Genomic DNA, 3854 nt, shown 5'->3' on the forward strand with positions numbered 1-3854 from the left:
TGTGGAGGAAAGTGCATCCCTTGAGGCATCTCAGGGATCTCATGATGAGAGGGCTCTCTTGTTTGCTCTATCCTCTTCTTAGTAATGGGCTTGTCCTCATCAATGGGGATGTCTCCCTCTATGTCAACTCCAACTGAATAACAGAGGTGACAAATGAGGTGAGGAAAGGCTAATCTTGCCAAGGTAGAGGACTTGTCCGCCACCTTATAAAGTTCTTGGGCTATAACTTCATGAACTTCCACTTCTTCTCCAATCATGATGCTATGGATCATGATGGCTCGGTCTAGAGTAACTTCGGACCGGTTGCTAGTGGGAATGATTGAGCGTTGGATAAACTCCAACCATCCTCTAGCCACGGGCTTGAAGTCATGCCTTCTCAATTGAACCGGCTTCCCTCTTGAATCTCTCTTCCATTGGGCGCCCTCTTCACAAATGTCAGTGAGGACTTGGTCCAACCTTTGATCAAAGTTGACCCTTCTTGTGTAAGGATGTTCATCTCCTTGCATCATAGGCAAGTTGAATGCCAACCTTACATTTTCCGGACTAAAATCTAAGTATTTCCCCCGAACCATAGTAAGCCAATTCTTTGGATCCGGGTTCACACTTTGATCATGGCTCTTGGTGATCCATGCATTGGCATAGAACTCTTGAACCATTAAGATTCCGACTTGTTGAATGGGGTTGGTGAGAACTTCCCAACCTCTTCTTCGAATCTCATGTCGGATCTCCGGATATTCACTCTTTTTGAGTGAAAAAGGGACCTCGGGGATCACCTTCTTCAAGGCCACAACTTCATAGAAGTGGTCTTGATGCACCCTTGAGATGAATCTCTCCATCTCCCATGACTCGGAGGTGGAAGCTTTTGCCTTCCCTTTCCTCTTTCTAGAGGTTTCTCCGGCCTTAGATGCCATAAATGGTTATGGAAAAACAAAAAGCAATGCTTTTACCACACCAAACGTAAAAGGTTTGCTCGTCCTCAAGCAAAAGTAGAAAGAAGAGAGTAGATGAAGAAGAGAGGAATGGCTTTGTGTTCGGCCAAAGAGGGGGAGAAGTGGTGTTTTAGGTTGTGTGAAAGTGAAGGAGTGAAGAAGGGTTTATATAGGAGAGGGGGGGCTCATGGTTCGGTCATGTATGGGTGGGTTTGGGAGGGAAAGTGGTTTGAATTTGAAGGGTGAGGTAGGTGGGGTTTATGAAGGATGGATGTGAGTGGTGAAGAGAAAGATGGGATTTGATAGGTGAAGGATTTTTGGGGAAGAGGTGTTGAGGTAATTGGTGAATGGGTGAAGAAGAGAGAGAGTGGTGGGGTTGGTGGGGATCCTGTGGGGTCCACAGATCCTGAGGTGTCAAGGAAAATTCATCCCTGCACCAAATGGCATGCAAAAACACGATTTTGAGCCAATTCTGGCGTTAAACGCCGGGCTGGTGCCCATTTTTGGCGTTTAACGCCAGGTTCTTGCCCTTTCCTGGCATTTAACGCCAGTCTAGTGCCCCTTTCTGGCGTTAAACGCCCAGAATGGTACCAGACTGGGCGTTAAACGCCCACCTGCTAGCCTTACTGGCGTTTAAACGCCAGTAGGTTCTTCCTCCTGGGTGTGCTATTTTTCTTCCTGTTTTTCATTCTGTTTTTGCTTTATCAATTGATTTTGTGACTTCTTATGATCATCAACCTACAAAAAACATAAAATAACAAAGAAAAATAGATAAAATATAACATTGGGTTGCCTCCCAACAAGCGCTTCTTTAATGTCAGTAGCTTGACAGAGAGCTCTCATGGAGCCTCACGAATGCTCAGAGCAATGTTGGAACCTCCCAACACCAAACTTAGAGTTTGAATGTGGGGGTTCAACACCAAACTTAGAGTTTGGTTGTGGCCTTCCAACACCAAACTTAGAGTTTGACTGTGGGGGCTCTGTTTGACTCTGATTTGAGAGAGGCTTTTCATGCTTCTTCTCCATGGTGACAGAGGGATATCCTTGAGCCTTAAACACAAAGGATTCTTCATTCACTTGAATGATCAGTTCACCTCCATCAACATCAATCACAGCCTTTGCTGTAGCTAGGAAGGGTCTGCCAAGGATGATACATTCATCCATGCACTTCCCAGTCTCTAGGACTATGAAATCAGCAGGGATGTAATGGTCTTCAATCTTTACCAAAACATCCTCTACAAGTCCATAAGCTTGTTTTCTTGAATTATCTGCCATCTCTAGTGAGATTCTTGCAGCTTGTACCTCAAAGATCCCTAGCTTCTCCATTACAGAGAGAGGCATGAGGTTTACACTTGACCCTAAGTCACACAGAGCCTTCTTGAAGGTCATGGTGCCTATGGTACAAGGTATGGAGAACTTCCCAGGGTCCTGTCTCTTTTGAGGTAATTTCTGCCTAAACAAGTCATCCAGTTCTTTGGTGAGCAAAGGAGGTTCATTCTCCCGAGTCTCATTACCAAATAACTTGTCATTTAGCTTCATGATTGCTCCAAGGTATTTAGCAACTTGCTCTTCAGTGACATACTCATCCTCTTCAGAGGAGGAATACTCATCAGAGCTCATGAAAGGCAGAAGTAAGTCCAATGGAACCCCTATGGTCTCATTTTGAGCCTCAGATTCCCATGGTTCCTCATTGGGGAACTCAGTGGAGGTCAGTGCATGCCCCTTGAGGTCTTCCTCAGTGGCGTTCACTTCCTCTCCTTCCTCTCCAAATTCGGCCATGTTGATGGCCTTGCACTCTCCTTTTGGATTTTCTTCTGTATTGCTTGGAAGAGTACTAGGAGGGAGTTCAGTAATTTTCTTGCTCAGCTGTCCCACTTGTGCCTCCAAATTCCTAATGGAGGACCTTGTTTCAGTCATGAAACTTTGAGTGGTTTTGATTAGATCAGAGACCATGGTTGCTAAGTCAGAGGGGTTCTGCTTAGAATTCTCTGTCTGTTGCTGAGAAGATGATGGAAAAGGCTTGCCATTGCTAAACCTGTTTCTTCCACCATTATTGTTGTTGAAACCTTGTTGAGGTCTCTGTTGATCCTTCCATGAGAAATTTGGATGATTTCTCCATGAAGAATTATAGGTGTTTCCATAGGGTTCTCCTAGGTAATTCACCTCTTCCATTGAAGGGTTCTCAGGATCATAAGCTTCTTCTTCAAATGAAGCATCCTTAGTACTGCTTGGTGCATTTTGCATTCCAGACAGACTTTGAGAAATCAAATTGACTTGTTGAGTCAATATCTTGTTCTGAGCCAGAATGGCATTCAGAGTATCAATCTCAAGAACTCTTTTCTTCTGACTTGTCCCATTGTTCACAGGATTCCTTTCAGAAGTGTACATGAATTGGTTATTTGCAACCATTTCAATTAGTTCTTGAGCTTCTGTAGGCGTCTTCTTCAGATGAAGAGATCCTCCAGCAGAGCTATCCAAAGACATCTTGGATAGTTCAGAGAGACCATCATAGAAAATACCTATGATGCTCCATTCAGAAAGCATGTCAGAAGGACATTTTCTGATCAATTGTTTGTATCTTTCCCAAGCTTCATAGAGGGATTCTCCATCCTTCTATCTGAAGGTTTGGACTTCCACTCTAAGCTTACTCAATTTTTGAGGTGGAAAGAACTTTGCCAAGAAGGCATTGACTAGCTTTTCCCATTAGTCCAGGCTTTCTTTAGGTTGTGAGTCCAACCATGTCCTAGCTCTGTCTCTTACAGCAAAAGGGAATAGCATAAGTCTGTAGACCTCAGGGTCAACCCCATTAGTCTTGACAGTGTCACAGATTTGCGAGAATTCAGCTAAAAACTGATGAGGATCTTCCAATGGAAGTCCATGGAACTTGCAATTCTGTTGCATTAGAGAAACTAATTGAGGCTTAAG

At 44.1% G+C, this 3854-nt stretch overlaps 1 non-coding gene across 1 annotated transcript; it reads left to right on the forward strand.

Annotated features, from left to right (window-relative positions):
• Positions 1-3467: 3467 nt before the first annotated feature.
• On the forward strand, positions 3468-3575 carry LOC130971680 (small nucleolar RNA R71). The gene has a single exon (XR_009082889.1). It is a non-coding gene; the product is annotated as a small nucleolar RNA R71 (small nucleolar RNA).
• The last annotated feature ends 279 nt before the right edge of the window (positions 3576-3854 follow it).

This window comes from Arachis stenosperma, chromosome 3 (genome assembly GCF_014773155.1).
Source record: "Arachis stenosperma cultivar V10309 chromosome 3, arast.V10309.gnm1.PFL2, whole genome shotgun sequence".
Classification (NCBI taxonomy): domain Eukaryota; kingdom Viridiplantae; phylum Streptophyta; class Magnoliopsida; order Fabales; family Fabaceae; genus Arachis; species Arachis stenosperma.